The following is a 19,799-nucleotide window of genomic DNA, read 5'->3' as shown; positions in this document are numbered from 1 at the left end:
TGTTTTCTCTCTTTTGCATGGATATGTCTGATGGTTCACATAGCAAAATAAAATTCAATGCATACAGAAAATATCTTCTTATTTGCACGGGCATTGGATGGGGCTTAAATTAATGAAGTAGGTGGTGGTGGATATGCTATCGCTCCATATAGTGGTATGCCTCCTGGTCCCCAATCCACTAGCCAGCCACCCAGCTAATAAATCAAATTCCCTGCCTACCTCCCTCCCTCAAAAAATAGTGTGGGTGGGTAATAAATCTAAAACCTGTTTCAAAAATTAAATTTGCCATCAGAAGTCTTCTTTCTACTAAATCTTCTGTTCTTCAGCCCCAACAAAGGGCAAATAAAAATGAGTAATTCCCACAACTAATGGGAAAAAAATACCCATATTGAAAAAAAAAAAAATGCCAGAAAAATTGATCCATTTTCACCCGTGGATGGCTCGCTGTAGGCTAAGCTCTTATAGCAAGGAAAACCCTTATGTAGGCTTTCCCATGCTATGTTAGCTATTGCGAAATAAGGAAAAATTTCCCACGCTTTGCAAAATGAGTAAGAACTTTCTGACTGGCATCACCTTGCTGGAACTGGCGTATGATGTTTTCCTAAATCATTAATATAAATTTAAAAGAAAACGTAGCATCCAATGAAAAAAAATCTAACACAAATTATAGGTTATTGTCAATGCTTTATGTAAATTCCAGTTCCCCTTTAAAGAAACACTGTAGTGTTAGGTATATAAACATGTATTCCTAACACTAGAGTGCTGGAGTAGCAGTTTAGGTGAGCTTCCTCCCTCAGATTGAAGATAAAGACTTTTACTTTTGACCTTTTCTCCATCGTCACACCCGTCTCGCTGTGACTGGACCTTCTTCCATGGCTGATATCATCAATAGCATTGGGAGGCTATTGCGCATGCACAGCAAAATGCTGTGCTGCACCAATCAGCATGTTCTCATAGACATGCTTTAAATAGTCATCTCTATGCAGGGCCATGCAAGAATTTTTGGCTACACAGGCGCAGATACATTTTGTTGCCTCCCTTCCCTCCTCCCCCCTCCCCTCTCCCCCCACAAAAAAAGCATATTCACCTATGTATCTTGTAACCCCGTTTTAGTGTGTCCTACACTCCATTGTGTGTCTCTTAACCCCTTGTGTATCTCTTCCCCCAGGCTCTATGTTTGTCTCTGTCTTTTTTCCAGCCACACACAGACATACAGAGACTGTTAGGGTAGTAGAGGATAAGGGCTGTATGTGGGCAGATAGAGGCTGTCGCTGGAGGGATGTATATTAGAGGAGCTAGGGACTGTAGGGGTGGCAGAAAATGTAGAATTGGGGGGCAGGGGTTGAGGTGTTGGGACTGGGGATGTAGAGGTTGGCGACAGGGGCAATAGAGGGGGGGACAGTGGCTGTAGAAGGGCGGCAATGGAGGTAGAAGGGGGGAACAGGGGCTGTAGAAGAGAGACACCGGTGCTGTAGAGGGGGAACACAGGGGCTGAGGTGGAGGGACAGGGGCTGTAGAAGGGGGGGCACTGGAGCTGTAGAGGAGGGGACACTGGGATTGTAGAGGGGACACACTGGTGGGCATGTAAAACTGTAGAAGGGGGCACGGTGGCTGTAGTGGGGGTCAGGAGCTATAAAGGGTGCAGTGGATTGGGTTTGTGATGGGGCCATAGAAACTGAAAGGGGTATACAGGGGCTGTAGAACGAGATACAAGGGGCTATAGAGGGAGATAGAGGGGCTGAGAGGTTGCTGAGAACGCCATATCCCTGGTCATCATGGACTGTATAGAGGGGCACAGGTGCTAAGAGATGGGTACAGGGTTTTTAGAAGGGGGGCACAGAGGGTATAAAAAGGAGGCAGGGGTTGTGGGGGGCACAGGGGCTATAGAAGGGTGCACAGGGGCTATAGAAGGGGGACAGGTGCTATCAAGGGGGGGCAGGTGCTGTAGAGGGGGAACAGGGGCTGTATAGGCAGGCACAGGGGCTCTAAAGGGGGAGCAGAGGCTGTGTGGGGGGAAGGGGCTGAGATGGGGCACAGGAGCTATAAAAGGGAGTGACAGAGGTTGTATAACGGCGGACATGGGCTGTAGAGGGGAGGACAGGGGCTCTAAAGGGGGCAGGAACTGTGGTGGTGGGGGTACAGGAGCTATAGAAGGAATAGCAGGGGTGACAGGGGTTGCAGAAAGGGAGACATGGCTGCAGAAGGGGGGACAGGGGCTGTAGAAGGGGAGGTAGGGGCTAGAGGGGGGGAACAGGGGCTCTACAGGGGGCTCCCCCTTTTATAGCAGGGGCAGGGGCTGTGGTGGGGGAACAGGATCTATAGAAGGGGGAGCAGGGGCTGGAGAGTGAGGGTATGGGCTGTAGAGGGAGGGCAGTGGCTGCTTAAATTTTTTTTAAAAGTGTATTCCCCCCCTCCCTAAGTCTTACCTTGGACCAGGGAGGGGGAAGGCTTGTCCCTGGTGGTCAGGTGGGATAGAAACTGGAGCCTGCAGCCAGGGAAGTCAGTCAGCCGGCCTCTCCTGATGATGTCAGGAGGAGGGGCGTGACTTCCACTGCTCTTCTCCAGGACTCCGCTGTGGAGTCTGGGAGAAGAGCAGTGGAAGTCACGCCCCCTCCTCCTGACATCATCCAGGACTCCACAGCACTCTGCTGGAAAGTCTGGAAGAAGAGCAATGGAAGTCAAGCCCCCTCTTCCTGACCTCATCAGGAGGCGCCAGCCGACTTCACTGACTGCACTGTGCAGGCTGCAGAGAGACAGGTGAGTTGAAATATCCAAGTCATTCAGATTTTTGCACCCCCCCTGCTCTGGCGCCCTAAGGCGGCTGCCTCTCTTTATGGGGAGCATTCAGCATCTCCATGCAGAGCGTAGATACTCTGAATGCAAGTGCTGTACACAATGTAGCACTGAAATAGGAAGCATCTCTAGTGGCTGTCTGGATGACTGCCACAAGAGGTGTTCCTAGCCAGCAATGTAAACACTGAATTTTCTATGAATTTATATATTATATATTGAAAAGCCTGTAGGAACAGACTATAGACCCCAGAACCACCACATTAAGCTACAGTGGTTCTGGTGACTAAAGTGTCCCTTTAAACAGCAAAGGGACATTTGTACTCTTGAGCTGTTTCTTATAATATAATATAGCTTTCTTACAATTCTCTTTATGAGGTCTAGATGCTTTTTATTTTTGTATGTTTGTTTTTGCATGTCTTGTAAGCTTAAATCCATAATATGATGCCTGAAAGGTGCTTACTCATTGTAGAGACTTGATAGAGACTAGATGTTTAGAATGCACACATTTTGTGCCTAAAAGGCTCTTACTCACTAGCAGTTACTTAAGAATCAGTACTTTTATGCATGAAAGGCAAAAGACTTGTATATCATATTCTTTAAAATGTGTTCCCACAGCCACTGCAGTTTTTTGCTCCTCATTCAGGACTTTTAGCTATGACAGTGCCTTAGGTATAATTGCATTTCTGACTTTACACCCTTGTTTATTCGCTTAGTGTTTTATAGAGAGAAAGAGAGTAGAGCATGAATAAAGTTTATTTGATACATTGCTAAGAGATTTTACATCAATAATTTTGTCTTATAAATGTGATACCTCTGATAAATTGATTCAGCAATGGTCTCAGTACAATATTGTTCCTGCCCAAAATGATTGAGTTTTTATTTTAGTCATACGAGGATGCTGTTTCTAGTCATCCAAAGATTACTGCATCAGATATGTCATTAAGTCTGAAAACAGCAATGTCATGGTTTTTATTCCTTTCTGTTTTCCTTTCCTTGTATCCCCTATATCTGAACTGGCACTTGATTTGTGTGTCTATGGTAAACCCGTGTGTGTGTGTGTGTGTGTGTGTGTGTGTGTGTGTGTATATATATATATATATATATATATATATATATATATAAATCTATATCTCTATAAATATGTTTTTAATACTTAAAGCAGCACTGTCATTTTTTCCTTTCACTCTTCCTTTATTATACCCCCTGAATCTTAATGATTACACACTCATACTACTGGCCTTTATTTATATTTATTGGTTTTTTTTCTTTGTGCTGTATCTCAATACCTGGGCGCTGCCATTTTGTTCTCCTCTGTCCATAAAGTCTGCAGTATGTCCTTCTGTGAGATTCTTTAGACTGATAGATTGTGGGTAATTTACCTTGGCATCTAAAATGTAACTTTGCTTACTTTCCTCCCATTGCTATAGAACACGCTCCCTATAAGATAAAGATGTCCCCACTTTTTCTTATGCATAGCTAAAAATGGTGAATTAACAAACAAACAAAACAAAACAAGAAATAGAGGGACAAACAAAAGATTAATGTAAAAACAAATCCTGCAAAGTGTCAGAGATCCAAGAGCCACTGCATTTAATTATTGCATTGGAAGGTATATTAGTATACGGAGGAATCATTTCTATTTACCCAATGCAACTGAAAGCTACATTTGCAGTCACATATAATCAGCACAATGCATGTTTTTCTGTTTTTCTGTTTTTTTTTTTTTTTTTTTTGCTTGAGGGGATGCATTTTTTTTTCTTCAATGGGCAGCAAATAAGCTTTTCCAAGAAGGAAATGTTAAAACAATGTTATTTTTTCATAATTGTGGTAGGCAGCAGAGCCGTACATATTATAGTGCATTACACAATTGCTCTGTCTTTCATTTAAGCAAATGAAAAATAGTTTTCTAAGTTCAGGTAGACTTACTTACCTATGGATGGTAAAAGATGACATAGACACATATGAAGCAGTATGAAAAAGACTCAGGCTAGAACATATTTTTAATGGGGACATTGTCTAAAGTAATGCAGCTAAAAATGGTAATGGATACATTACAATATACATATGCTGGAAAAGTGGACGACACTATCTTATTTAACTATTGCTTAATAGGAAAGGACATTAGGCATCATCTTAATCCATTTCTATCCACATATTCCCGACTGCATCTTTAGCTGAGTCAGGAAAAGGAGTTAAATGGTGAAAAAAGAATGGGTAGGGATAACCACCCTCCTATTGTATTTGCAGGTCCTAGGGGTGCTATTGTAATTGTCTACTTATTTTTAAATGCAAACAATATATGCACACTTGTAGATATTTTCTAGCATGTATATACTTTGCAATATTTAAGGAGCACTCTTACATTAGAAATACAACCATGTATTTCTAATGTTCGAGGTACACCAAGCTTTTAAGATTGTTGGACTCCCCCTGTAATAGTAAAATAAAGCATTTTTACTAAACTTCAAGCCCACACCATGACCACCACTCCTTTCCTGACTGAGATCATCATTACTGTTAGAATAAAATCATTCTCCATAGAGATGCATTATTCCAACGCATCTCTTCGTGGAGCATTAGGATTCTCCACGTATAGAGTGAAGACACTGAACGTTGGTCCTATAAATATTACACAACCATAATAGGCAGCACCTCTTTTGACTGTCTGAGTAACAATCACTAGAGGTGCCCTAAGAGATAATTGTAAAGACTGAATTTCTACAAAAAAGGCAGCATTTACATTGCTGAGGACAGTCTATTTATACCTAAAGCACTAGAATAAGCTGCAGTGGTTCTGGTGCTAAGAGTTCGCCTTTAAAATGTGCGCATTTACTACCTATGAGCAATATTTTGATTGCACCAATTTGGTTACGGGGTCCTGCATAAATATGGTCTTAAAGATTTACCCAAATCTACTGACATTTATTTAGTCTCTTAGCTGACACTTGTTTGAATGTATACAACCTGCTAGAAAAGGAGAGTTAAACAGTTAGCGCTGGAAATATAAGGCTGTAAATCAATATCAGACATTTATTGCACTCCTACAGGATATTCCAGAAGCTGGGTGTTTGTGCAATTACAAGAGATCTGCAGTGTAACATCCAGGCATAGGGAAAATGTTTCTTGTTGTTTGTTCAGGTCATTATGTGTTTTATTTTTCTGCCTCTCTCCACCACTGACATCCATGTTATAGAATATTCTTCCATCCAGTGTCTGCTACATTTCTCTCTCTCTTTCCCACTCTCTCCATCTCTTTCTCTCCCTCTCTCTCTTTTTCATTCTCTCCCTTCTCTCCCTTTTTCTGTCTGTGTCTCTTCCATCTCTCTGCCTTCTTTCTGCGTTCAACCCTCATTTTTAGAATTATGTTGTTTTTATTTTGTTGCTGACTGACGCAATCTTTTATGCTACAATATCCTTTCTGCATCTTTCGTCATAACACCTTGATTTTCTCTTCTAACCCTCAGCCAAAGTTTTCATTATTTCTTTGTAGACGCCCATCTGCATTATCTCTCTGACTGTATGTTTCTTTCCTCAGTTTGACTAGTTTTTACTTCTCAGTGAGGTCATAGGCTTGTCCCTACTCGCTCAAGAAGGATGAAAAAGGTTATTTTGTCAAGGTCGCCATGTAAGGGCTGCTGTGTGCACATAGTTTTTGTACAGCGCAATAGCCAACATTCTGACAATAAGTTAGTAGTAATGCTGATTTTTCTGTTATTTTCTATTATCCTGCATTTATTGCTCTTTTCCCCAATGGATTTTAGTCTTTCAGACCATTATTGGTTAAGGGCTTCGATGACAATGTCTAAATCATAGAAAATAACAAAATAATTACACAGGCTTATACATGGAAGTCAAATGGGGAGAATACATTATATTAAAAATCACATATAAGGAAATCACAGTAAGTATAGTTACATTTGCACGCATGTTTATATGATCATACATTAATACATTATACATTGCTTGGAATTAAAAAAGAAAAAGAGAAATAAAGACATATAACATATAATATTTTGCAGACCTCATGCTCACCTCACCTCATCCACCCCTTTTCTTCTTCATTCTTTTCTACAATTTTTTTTTCTCTCATTTTGCTGTTTTTTTTTCTTTGTCATTTCTGTATGTGTTACTATCCCTCTCCCACACTTATCGTACTCGTCTCTCACATCTTTTCTATAAGCCTCCTTTCCTTTCTCTAAATTTTCATCGGTCCAAAACACACACACGTATCGTCCCCCCCCGTCCCCCCCCCCCTTCTCCTCTCTGTCTGGGTATTTCCTCTCTGTCTCTGGGTTTGATGTGCAGAAAAATTGTAGCTAAAAATAGCCTGTTGTGATGTAGCTGATTGGGACTAGAGGAGTGGTTGGGGGATTCAGATCTACGGGGGATCCCAGACAGAGCACAACTGCTCTGAAAGGGTGGTGGGATATACAGTGCATGAATTATTTAATATGAAATCGTATGAAATACAACACATGGAATAAAGAGGTATGTCAGACCTGCTTAAATGAAGCAATGAAAGGAGTTCTATCTATGGATTAGAAATATAAAAATATATGTGTGTCTGTGTGTGTGTATGTATATATATAAAATATATTTAAACACACACATATGTTGAGGTTTCTACATGGTGCAGTAATGCATGTTATAGATGTTACATGCTGTCATAGGAAGGTATTATATGAAGCAATAGAAGAAGTTATAGTAATATTATATAGTGAACAATAGATGTAGCAATTTATTTTTTTTACAAAAAATACAGTTTTCTAGTTTATCTGTCTCTCTTATTAAAATCAGCTATTACAGGATAATAGGGGGGTGGCGCTGAATAATATTCAGATAATATTTCAAGCTCTTTAGGGTAGACACAAGGAGCTAAATGAGAGTGTTCAGTATGTTGGATTTCATAGCCTGCTGTAAAGTGCTTACACTCTCTTATTTCCTGGTTTCCTAATGCAGATATTTGCCAGGCTCCATTTAGCAGTAAAGGTGACCCTATGGAAGAGTTGCATGGATTAGAGGAAGGTGTTGTGGGAGTATGACATGAATCAAAAGCAGGAGTTAAAGGGTGGAATTGTATAGCACGGTTGGAAGAGATATAACGAAAAGCTAGATGAAGCAATGGGAGACATTGTATGGAGCAACAGAAGGTTTTAAAAGAGAAGTTATGTGAAGAAATAGCGGGAATCAAACAGTTAAGCCATATGGAACAAGTTATATGGAGTAATGGGGGAGTTTTAAGAAGTGTCACACAGAGAAAATGGAAGGGTTATCATGGAAGGCTTAATAGAGCTATAGAAAGAGTCATAGGGAGGTGCTATATAGAGAAGCAGTGACATTATAAGAAGAGGGTACCTGCAGAATTAAGAAAATAATTCTACTCAGCAATTGTAAGCATTGTATTGTATTTATAAGAGCCAATATAAGGACAGCTATGTTTACATTACGTCTAAAATTAGAAAGCTTATAATGGTGAGGAATATGGAATGAAGGTATATAAAGCAATACGCATTAAACTCCAGGCTTGTAATTAAAGTGTGTGCACACAGTACATTTCTATCTGTTTCAATTTAGATGGCACAATCACTGCTCGCACAGAGGGCTTTTCTGAATAATGGAAGGTGCTCTAGAGCAGCCAGGCCATGAGGATGATAGAGAGCAAAATTACAAATGTTACTATGCGACCAAGTAGTTTTGTTCTAGCTATAGGGATTTACGGTACTTATTTTTGTGAATAACATTCTGCCCTTGTCTTTCCTTGCTCTGCCACTGCCCTATCCAGCCTGTTTCTACCTGCCTTGGCAGCTGCTCTGGTGCCTATTCCCCAGATGGAAGGTGAGGGATCAGTGAATTATTTAGGTGTCCCAGGAGATATTGTAGTATGTGGAGCTGATACATTGCACTCTGTCTGCACCCCCTCTCCTCTTACCTACACATCTAATGTTACTCTAAAAGTTTGTGAAAGACAGGTATCCTCCACCAAGAACCTACCACCCTCTATATTCTGCTCTGCATAGTGCATCAGACACTATGTATTTACAAACATATACACACAGATGGAAAATGGGGAAAGGCATACACAGTCAAACTGAAGAAGTATCATGTTAATGGCAATTGCAACCTAGTGAAGCAAATGGCTGATAAATCAAGTAAAAAAATATATATATACACAAAATGAAACATCATTTAGATCACCTATACATAGTATATACAGAGAGAGAGAGAGAGTGTGTGTGTGTGTGTGTGTGTGTGTGTGTGTGCGCGCACGCATTCTGACTAGGAGAATGGCAGAAATAACTTAAGTACATTTATACAAAAAAGATGTTATCAAATATATTCTAATGTTCTACATGTTTGCATAACTAGTTTTTGGAGATGCCCAAGAAGTGATAGGGGAAGGGAGAACACAGCAAGTGTAACAAGAGGGACTCTTGGATTAAGAGATAAGGGAACCATGGAAGCTCATACAAGTCAATGGTGTTTATTCATGAAACTTCATAAATAAAGTAAAGCCTGTATGGCAAAAATGATCTTAATTCTTACTGAAGCTAAGAGGAGATTTGTTGGAAGAATATTTTATTCTAGATTTTGCCTTTTGAACTTCAATTGGCTGCTATTCAGAGTTTCATAAATAAACTCCATTATATTTATAGTCCATTTCGGAAACTAAATAACAACATAATAACATAACATAAATTTTAGGTATAGGTATTTCTGTGTGGATGTAGAAAGAAATTACATGAGACAGGATAGTTAATAAGGAAATCCTCATGAGATAAGTTATTGATGTTGTCTGATAGCTGTACACTGAGAGCTGGATTTACATGGCTGGTGTCTGTTAGCACAATATTCTGAGATTCCCCCCTGCTTCCCAAAATAAGGCAGAGAAAGTAAGTACAGTATAATGAATTTATTAACTGGACATTGCAGGCCTAAAACCATATTCATGTTTGACAACTGCATATGAATAAATGTATATATGTGCCTATTTCTGCTATGGTGTTTGAATCTGTGAATATAATGAGATAATGCAGCAGTGTAAATGCATTCAGGGTTAAAGATAATATTAGAAGTGGTTAAGTGAATGAGATAAAGAGTGGTGTAAAGGTAGAGAGGGGTTCATGTAAAAGTTAGATTTCATAGGGTGTTTAGTGTTAAATATTAACTGCTTAAAAAGAGATAGTTATAGTATAAAAGCTATTTAAGGATTATTTCGTTTAAGGTTAGAGTTGACTTAAATCTAGTACTGAGTTACATGAGGTGTTCAGTTTTTGTTATTTGTTTGAATTCTTTATTTTTGTAGTGCATATAGATAAAACATAGTCGCGTGAGGTACCCCAGCGGCAATCCTCAGGTTCATTGTCAGCTTTTGTTACATGAAAGGCTTCAAGGATACCTAAACAATGAGGGACGGGGTTATGAACACATGCACATTTTTATGTGTTAAAACAGGCTAATTACAGGTATGATCTTGTATCTATAGCTTAGTGGAAGCAGTGAGTGAATAGTAAGTCGATTAATATGCAAAGGTAGATTAAAATTTCCAGCTTAAAGTGAGATAAGTAGATGCTGTATGATGCTTATAATAAGCTGGGTGGTTGCTTTAAGTGGGGGAGATAGGATTCACCCCTTAGGCCCCTATAGCCACACATAGGTAGGTTTAGTAATAGTAAGGTTGGCTCATCATGACAGACTAACTTACGGTTACGCCATATACTTATTATGCAAGTTAGTCAGTGGGGCGCTTTAGCAGAGTGTCCTTATGAGTCCCTGTGTAGCTGATGCCCCCTGTGGGCTGTGTGTGTTCTCGCTGCATCCCGACTCTCTGTACGTGTCGTGGTTCCTTCAGCTTTGGTCAGGAGATCCAGGAGTGGTTTATGGCATCTAGCATGGGAGGCTGGTTTGTGTGGAGAGTAGGGTGTCACAGGCTGTGTTTCGATGGTGTGTGCCGCTTGGCTGTGTCTCCGTCTATTCCGCCCGGCTCCAGTGTCCTGGTGAGTTCCATAGGATGATTGTCATGCTGGGGCACTAACACACGTGGCTGCTACACAACCGGGAGCTGGGTCGGTTGGTGTCTGTGAGCTGCGCTGGTTACGAGTGGTGCAGGGAGATAGTTTCCAGTCTCTCCTCCGCGGCACTGGTGCACGTGTCCTCCGCCATCTTTGATGCAGGTTGACGTGGTAATGTAGTTTGGTCCTGAGTGCTTGGTAGCAGTCGGGGCCCCAGGGTGAGAACCGGGATCACCCCCACCGGTCCAGAGGGGGGGGGGGGGCAGGGCCAGTTCCTCGCTGGCCTGGGTCCCTGGTTGGGCACTGTTAGGCAGGATAGCGGAGCAGCGTCCGTCTGCTCCGCTCACCGCCGGAGTAGGCCTCCACCGGGATCACGGAGGTCTCTCCTCCAAGGGACTGAAGCTCAGGGAGCCAGCCTCTCTTCGGATCCAGTGCCCCCTGGGCACTGAGGGCCGCCGTTGCTGGTCGGTATAGCCGTCAAAAATCTCAGTTTCAGGGCTTATATGTAGAAAAATTGCCGGAGCTGAACTTTCCTGCGGCCATCCAGCTCGGCGGTCCAGCCCCGCACCCCAGGTGTTCAGTTTTTAAGAGTAGTATAACATAGGATTAAGGTAAGGGATTTATTTTTTCATGTTTAGGCTTTAAGTCCTGTAGTTTGGAGGAAAGGAAACTTTTTCGAAAGTACTCCTCCTTCTATGTCTTCTGTAGACTAGTCAAATTGATACTACAGGAGCTGTTATACAGTGTGCATCACTCAGAGCTTCCCCTACTACTCCTGCAAGGCATTTCCTGTGTGAGAGGCTGTTAGTGTGTGGCTGTTAATCGATCCCTTCCACTTCCTGTTCAGCCCTACACACAGACATTGGAGGAACACTGAGTTTTTATACCCTCTATAAGTAGTAGTGGGATTCAAAAATTTTAGTAACCAGTTCAGATTTTTCATATGTTTCCAACTCCGCAGGGTCGCCAAAGACATTGTGCTGATTGGGACCAAGACTCCCTTCCCCCCCAAGTCATACACATGCACATTGACGCAGTCACACATATATGCCATGATTGGCAAAAAACATGGGCGGCAAGATAATTCTATTAATTCAATAAATGCATAAACCTTGTATATCATGCCAATAAGCAGCAAATGCATAAACTTGGTATATCATGCCAATGAAGCATTAAATACATAAACTTGGTATATCATGCCAATGAGCAGTAAATGCATACATCCTAAATATCATGACAAAGAGCAGTAAATTCTTAAACTTTGTATATCATGCCAATGAGCCACGTATGGCTACAAAATGTCTGCTACTGCCATGTGCCCCCAAATAATCTGCCAGTGCCATCTCTCTGCTCCCAGCCTCTGTGTTTCATCTCTCTGCCACAAGCCTCTGTGTGTCAGCTCTCTGCCCTCAGCCTCACTGTGCGATCTCCCTGCTCCAGCCACTCTGTGCCATCTCTCTGCCCTTTGCACCATATTTTTGCCCATAGCCTCCCTGTTCCATTTTTCTGCCACCATCATCTCTGTGCCACCAATCTGCCCTCCCGCCACTCTTGGTAATCTCTCTGCCCTTTGAACCATCTTTCTGCCCGTAGCCTCTCTGTGCCATGTCTCTGCATTTAACCTCTCTGTGCCATTTCTCTGCCTCTGGCGAGGGCGACAGATTGTGTGTAGGAGTGTGACAGTGTGTGGGGAAGTGATAGACAGCGTGTGCGGGATGGTGACAGTGTGAGAGGGACAGTGTGTGGGATAGATAATTTGTGTGGAGGGTGACAGTGTGTATAGGTGATAGTGTGTGTGGGATGGTGACAGTGTGGAAATGGTGACAATATGAAAGGTGGTGAATGTGGGAGGTCGTAACAGTGGGGGGGGTGACAGTGGGGGTGATGGTAGCATGTGGGAATGGTGACAGTGGGGAGGTGGTAGCGTGTGTGAATGGTGGCAGTGTGAGGGGATAGTGACATTGTGTGTGGGAGGCTCACAGTAGGGGGATGGTAACAGTGTGGGGATGGGGACGGTGTGGGAGGTGGTGACAGTGTGTGTGGGAGGGTGACAGTGTGGGAAGTGGTGACAGTGGGAGGGGGATGGTGACAGTGTGGTAAGTGGTGACAGTGTGGTAAGTGGTGACAGTGGGGGACATGGTGACAGTGGAGGGAATGGTGACAGTGGGGGAAGTGCTGACAGTGGGGGAGATGATGACATTGGTGGTGGTAACAATGGGGGGATGGTGACAGTGGGGGTTGTGGTAACGTTGTGGGAAGTGGTTACACTGGGGGTGGTAACAGTAGGGTGATGGTGACAATGGGGGATGGTGACAGTGGGGGTGGTGGTGACAGTTTAGGAAGTGGTGACAGTGGTGGGGATGGTGAAAGTGGGGGGGATGGTGACAGTGATGGTGGTGACAGTGGGGGTGGTGGTGACAGTGTAGGAAGTGGTAACAATGGTGGGGATGGTGAAAGTGGGGGGGATGGTTACAGTGATGGTGGTGACAATGGGGGGATGGTGACAGTGGGGGTGGTGGTGACAGTGTGGGAAGTGGTGACAATGGGGGGATGGTAGTCTGAGGGATGGTGACAGCTGAGGGGGTGGTAGTATGAGGGGATGGTGGCAATGGGGTAGGGTAGCATGTGGGGTGGCTGTGGCTTAGTTAAATACCTTTTTTGTGTGTGTAATCCATTCCCTGGTGGTCCAGTGGTCTTCTTCCCCCTGCTGGTCCAGTGGGCCACGTATCCAGTCTGTCACTGCCTCCGGTCTGCAGCTCCGCTGGGTGCAGAACTGCAGACCATGAAGTAGAGATCTCGCGATCTCTGGCCAGTCAGAGCGTTGCCGCGGGTTACCACAGCAACGTTCAAACTGGCCAGAGATCGCAAGATCTCTACTCCAAGGTCTGCAGCTCTGCAAACGGCGGAGCTGCAGAATGAAAGGCAGTGGCAGACTACATGGAGGGGACCTGCACCCGGTGCATACAGAGCAAGCCGCTGGGCCGAAACCTCAGTAGGTCAGGTTAATCACCGGTTCGGTGAACTTGTTACATTTTAGTAACAGGTTTGGGTGAACTGGTGAGAACTGGCTGAATCCCACCACTGTCTATAAGTGTTCCTGAAGCTCGACTTTAAACCATATGAGGCTGACAGGACTACAGAGGACACTGACCAAGCTTAACACTGCTATCTCCAGGGGCTATGTGGTTAGTAGTAGAGCAGTTGAGCAGATGCTTGTATGGTCAGACATGGTCCCAAACAATGCTTCAGTTCAGTGATTGGATGTGAGCATTTGAGGTATACTCCAGACGGGAATAGGACACTATTATGTTACATTTTAGGGGGCAATGAAATCAATGTATGCATTGATTTCCTACATTGTGGACATTTAGATCGCATTCTGTTTAGTCATCAAGCATGTACATATAAATTCAGACTTGAATTATCTCGATAATACTTCCCAATGGGAACTGAAACATCAAATCTAAACTTACATCAGCTTGATGGATCACTAAAGTCACTCAAACTTAATGTCAAGGAAGTGGTCTGGGTGCAGTGGTCCATGTTTGTGTGTACATAACAATACTCTTTCCAAATCCAGTATCTGTGTAAAGATCATCCCTAACCAGCAATAAACTAATAACAACTCTGCCATAAGATACTGTTCAAACAGAATAATATGTAATACTAAATGTCATCCCTCATTTCTAGTTACAAATCGCTGTATTGGGATCTCTACACATACATATTAATCTGCAAATGTACTTATTACTTGTGCAAATAAAATCTGGCATCACCATGGTATTACAAAATCCATTTTGGAAACCTTCCAGACTTTTTTGTTTATGTTATTCATTTCTATTAAACATAATTAATGACAGACAAAATAAAATGTACTTGTATCTAATAGTGATATATTTACATACACTATTTTTTTTAAATCACTTATCTACCAACTAGATTTTCTAAAAACTAGCATAGTATTTATTTGATATATGGGATGTGAAACCGGCATATGTAGGATAAAATGGTGGCTTAATTTATAGATTTCTATCCAGAGATTCATTCACACATTTTACATTTATTCATATGCCCTTCACAGAAATGGTCAATGGAACATTATAAACTCTACAAAGTATCCCTTATCTTATAATAGTTATCTCAAGATCTAAAATTCAAGCATAAAAACAGAAATACTGTGTCACATGCAGTAGGTGTGACAAAATAGATAAATAGAAATAGTCAAAATCATGACGTTTAGATGTTTGTAAGGACCTTGAGGCATCATTGGCAAGACAGCTTCCTAAAAGTTGTGCATGTAAAGAAATGTAAAAATAATGTCTGCACGTATGCCCTCATTATTATTACCATTAGATATATTGCAGATTTGTGACATTGAAACAATGTTATAAAAACACACACTACACAAAATTCCATTGGTATAAACTGCATTACTGAGTCCACCCATCAACGGGAAATAGTGCTACAAATGGAATTGCTGGATGCACAACAGGAAGAGGAAGGGACTAAAGTGAGCTCATGATTACTAAAACTTAGTGACTAAGGATTGGAAGAATGTCAGTAGCCTGATTATGAGAGAAGAGAGAGAGCGTGTCTACATTACACGTAAGTCTGGTGCTGCCCAAAGATTAAAGAAATTCTAATCAAAGTCTTAACCCTAACCATGAGCCTAATCCTAACTCTTACCCCTAAAAAAGCATGTTATATAGAAGATACATAAATGCATATAAGATAAAAATTATTGTCTGTTTGACATATGTAATGTGTAACTCCTATTATTTTAAAGGGACACTATAGTCACCTGAACAACTTTAGCTTAATGAAGCAGTTTTGGTGTATAGAACATGCCCCTGCAGCCTCACTGCTCAATCCTCTGCCATTTAGCAGTTAAATCCCTTTGTTTATGAACCCTAGTCACACCTCCCTGCATGTGACTTGCACAGCCTTCCATAAACACTTCCTGTAAAGAGAGCCCTATTTAGGCTTTCTTTATTGCAAGTTCTGTTTAATTAAGATTTTCGTATCCCCTGCTATGTTAATAGCTTGCTAGCCCCTGTATGTGATTAAAGTTCAATTTAGAGATTGAGATACAGTTATTTAAGGTAAATTACATCTGTTTGAAAGTGAAACCTGTTTTATTTTTTTCATGCAGGCTCTGTCAATCATAGGGGGGGGGGGGTGTGGGGTGTGGCTAGGGCTGCATAAACAGAAACAACGCTATTTAACTCCTAAATGACAGTGAATTGAGCAGTGAAATTGCAGGGGAATGATCTCTACACTAAAACTGCTTTATTTAGCTAAAGTAATTTAGGTGACTATAGTGTTCCTTTAATACAGCAGTCTTCCATTAATTAACTTGATGTCTAGAGAGGAACTGAGGAGACAGAAACATCATTTAGAAGCATTATAAAAAAAAATACCTGACATATCATAAACGTAGTGATTTAACACAGGGCTATTCCCATAAGAAAGTCATTATTGCATGCTGCTTGTAAATTGTTAAAAGGTTAAGTTTATAGTAAGTTATTTGTTGTACTATATGTCCACTCCCAAAAGCCCTAGGTCACAAGGATAGGCAACCTTCGGCTCTCCAGAAGTTGTGGACTACATCCCCCATAATGCTCTTACACACATAATGCTGGCAAAGCATCATGGGAGGTGTAGTCCAAAACATCTGTAGAGCCAAAGGTTGCCTATCCCTGTCCTAGGAAACCTGTAGATATGTGGTGATTTATGAGCTAGGTAATATAACATTCTTACAATAGAGATAATCACTATGTAAAGAAAAAACAATATTTTACAATGTTACTGCCTAAAAATGAAAGGAACCCCAACACTAGCCCTAACACTGAAACATCATGACATCTAATATTTAGGGGAAAATAATAGTCTCTTGGGGTTATTGAGACATTAATTAACCATTTAATCTACTGTTAATGATGTCTTCAGAACATTTCTATGGCATCCCCATCTTACTCCTGGTTGTGTAGACAGTAAACGCAGTGTGTGCACATATTGTACGCTCAGTCATATCCTAACCTCCAGATGACGCCCCCCACCTCTGAGTGAATGAAGCTCACGCGTTCACTGGTGTTTAATCACACATTGTAAAACTATGCACCATGAAATGGGGGGGTGTTTTCAGCCACCGTAAGAAATTACACAAACCAATAAAACATTTACGTCTTTTAGCCTTTGCTCCTATTCTCAAAACATTCTACTTGTATCATTCAACCATTTTATCCAGATAATTGTTTCCTGTGCATGTGAGACCTAACAGTTAAATGAAACTATTGTGTAGTCTTTATATGACTGCTATCGCATTACTGTCACACAAACAGAAACACAACAAAACAGCCATATGTACACACAGGTTGCACAAACACATTCACATCTTACATGTAGACATGGACATGAAATAAAATCTGCCCCATACTAAATAGCCAACATGCATCTGCATCCTTAAGTTATGCCGATTTACCAGTGCTAGGTTGTACACTAACGGCACAGTTACAATTAGATGAACTGGCAAGCACACTACAAACAATTCTTTCAACACTGTTCTATAGAAGCAGCCACATTGCAAAAAAAAACAAAAAAAAAAAAAAAACGAAAAAACTAAGTAAATGACCGTATATACTGTCTGTGCCCTTATGCAATCACCCATGCACAACTAGTAATGAGATTAGACATTTCTTATTATGTCAACTGATTTAAAACTCAAGCCTCTAGGTAGACTAAATCTTACATACTCACACAAGTAGAATGTATTGGTGTGCATTCACACTCACAAATGCAAGTCCGTCTCCCAAGCATAGGGAAAAAAAATGAGCAGCAGTGTAATAGTGTGCACAGTGGCTGCTGATCTATTGCACATAGCTGTTTGTATCTAAAGCAGGGAGTCGTTACATGGCTCTGCACATTTGATTGACATAGAATCTTTAGTATTTTGATACTGAGAACGTTAACTCTTTAGCGTTCGACGGAGCTGGATTGCAGTAGTTTGCCGGTCTCCTGTACTGCTGCAGTAGTGTGTATGCAGGGGGAGGGAGTTTTTTTTCCCTAACCATTCATGCTACAATGCGGCTGTTTCCCTTTAAATATGGGAGGGGCTTGTAGTACACAGAAGACATCATGAGGGTAGTTGTGGTGTGGGCAGCCAATCAGAGGGGGCCCATTGGAATCCATCGGACCTCGAGAGAAGCAGAGCCAGCAGCAGCAGAGCAGAGAGGGGATGCTGCAGCAGCACAGGGCTGTCCCACTGCAGAGCAGCTGCAGAGCACAGGGAGCTGGAACCAGCCTTTCACCAGGACCAACTGACAGGTAAAGGGATCCCAGAGCTGTCTATCATCCCTATCTATCAGCGAGGATTTACCATTGCATCAGAAATCACACTGAAGTGTCACTGCATGACTGCCTGTCTCTGCAGCTAGATGGGAGCTGTCTGTCAGAACCACGTAGCATTCCCCAGTAGCTGTCCTCCTGCCTGCTATAAAGTATCCATGGGAGCTGTCCTTCAGCACCTCTCCATAGACACCAGCAGCAAAGTCTGCATGGCTCCATCACTGGCAAACATGGGCTGTCACTCAGCACACCATGCAGAGCTAGAGCTGCATGTCTGTCCAGCCCTACAGATCTGCCGTTTTTCAGTCTGTTACATCCAGCCAAAGTGCTACCTCTTGCCCCCCTCTCCCCAAATCTGCTGTCCTTCACTACTTCCGATACCATAGCCAAGTCACAGACCATAGCCAGACATAGCCTATGAATAGACCCCCTCCCTATCCAGTTCATTAGAAGCTCTGCACGTCTGCAGCCAGGTTCCCTATTCCTTGCTACCCTGTCCCTGGCAGGATCTCAAGTCATCCTCAGCCTGGCCCACTGGATCCCTTGGCTGGCTACAGAGCAGCCTTGCCTGTTGGAGGAGTTTGAAGGAGGGAGGGCTGGAGGGAGAGGAGACATTGCAGCATTGACCAATCTAGAAGACCAGGGTGGGCTTCCTCAGCTGCGGCAGTGCTGCAGAGGCTACAGAAACTTCTTTTCTGATTTCTCTTCCCCCCCCCCCTCCTCCTCCTCCACCCCCCACTCCACCCAAAATGAGGTACCTGCAGGAGAGACGTGAGGACAATTAACCTATCATGTACCTAAAAAGTCTGACTGTTACATGTGTTCTACAATTTAAGATGTTCAATTTTGCATTCTGGGTGAATGGTAGATAATAAGTTATTTATACCATACATGCCAGAAGAATTTGGCATTCACTTGCCCATTTTGGCATTAAACCATGCAGCAGAGACTTAGAAATGCAATGCAGAGCACTGTGTTACCTGATGGCATCAAAGGAGTTAATGACAGCTGGTTTGCGACAGAGTAGCACTTGAACCTTCTACCATGATCCATATAGCATTGCATGACTTTAATGTGCTATCCCCTCTGGCTCTATTTCCTTGCCTGGGCTCGCATTTCACTTGTCTGTGCTGGAGAACAAGCAACATAATGCAGAATTTGGGGAAAACACATTACAAAGGAAGATAGATACTACAGAGATATGTTTGTGGGTTGGTGAAGGCTGTTAGGGGAAATAAAGAGGAATGGTGTATGAAGTTGCTTTTCTTAAAGCAAAGTAGAGGCATGGCAACACATCCAAGCAGGTTTAAATGCCAGATAATATGTTTAATTTTTAATGGTATTTTAGGTTTAATGGTGTATAGTTTCCATGTGTGTCAAAGAAGGTTATATGAGTTTAAATCTGCATTAGCCTTCCAGTAAAACAACATATATTGTTTCACATTGCTTCCAAGCATGCGGTGCTTGTATGTACAAGGCTGGGGGAAATTAGTTCTGCAGCAACGATCAGACCCCTCTAGAATGGAAGTTAATGGATTGCACTAGAGTTATGCTAATCCTCTGGCACCCAAAAGGTCAGATATTCTACCATGGTAATTGTTTATGGCTACACAATAATATAATAAGTAGGGTTGTGTAAACAATTGATTTATG

General features: G+C 42.1%; 1 protein-coding gene across 1 annotated transcript in view; it reads left to right on the top strand.

Annotated features, from left to right (window-relative positions):
* Positions 1-18,008: 18,008 nt before the first annotated feature.
* KCNN1 (potassium calcium-activated channel subfamily N member 1) overlaps positions 18,009-19,799 on the top strand; it is a 111,364-nt gene continuing 109,573 nt past the window's right edge. The window contains exon 1 of the mRNA XM_063457322.1: positions 18,009-18,125. The gene's annotated coding sequence lies outside the window, so the exon portion shown is untranslated. The remainder of the gene's footprint in view (positions 18,126-19,799) is intronic.

The sequence above is a fragment of the Pelobates fuscus genome, chromosome 5 (genome assembly GCF_036172605.1).
Source record: "Pelobates fuscus isolate aPelFus1 chromosome 5, aPelFus1.pri, whole genome shotgun sequence".
Classification (NCBI taxonomy): Eukaryota; Metazoa; Chordata; class Amphibia; order Anura; family Pelobatidae; genus Pelobates; species Pelobates fuscus.
The sequence above is the reverse complement of the archived record's forward strand: the minus strand, read 5'-3'. Positions and strand labels throughout refer to the sequence as shown.